Consider the following 527-nt stretch of genomic DNA (forward strand, 5'->3'; position numbering starts at 1 on the left):
AGGTGGAGAGGCTGTTTTTTGGTCGATTGATTTTCATCTGAGAGCACTAGTGTTGCTTGCTAGCTTCCCAATGGAGCTTCAGTATTGTAGAGAACTCGAGTCCAGTAAAAGAAGTATGATACTTGCAGGCAAGCTATTGTTCATAAAAAATGTGTTTGTATTTATGGCTAAATAAAAAAAGTGATGGTTCTGAAGTTACTGTGTGTTTCTTGATCACACGGTTATAACAAAACCACTCATAAAAACAGAAAATATTCATTTTGAAAAAAAAATACCATAAGAAAATTATGCCTTGTTGTAAAAAAAAGTGATGCAAACACTCCGCAAATTCAGAAAATAGTGCGTCGTAGCTCTAGTACATCCTTGCACAATTTTCTTCTCTACTTTTATACATATTTAAATGAAGCTTCTTGTGATCACCTGCTTGTCCAAAAACTGATGCTTCACAAATTTGCAAGTCTAAAAGTTTGGAAGTTCAGGATTGAAAATTTACAAAACTGTGGATAAAAAATAGAAAAATATGAACC

This window comes from Triticum dicoccoides, chromosome 6B (genome assembly GCF_002162155.2).
Source record: "Triticum dicoccoides isolate Atlit2015 ecotype Zavitan chromosome 6B, WEW_v2.0, whole genome shotgun sequence".
In the NCBI taxonomy this organism is placed as follows: domain Eukaryota; kingdom Viridiplantae; phylum Streptophyta; class Magnoliopsida; order Poales; family Poaceae; genus Triticum; species Triticum dicoccoides.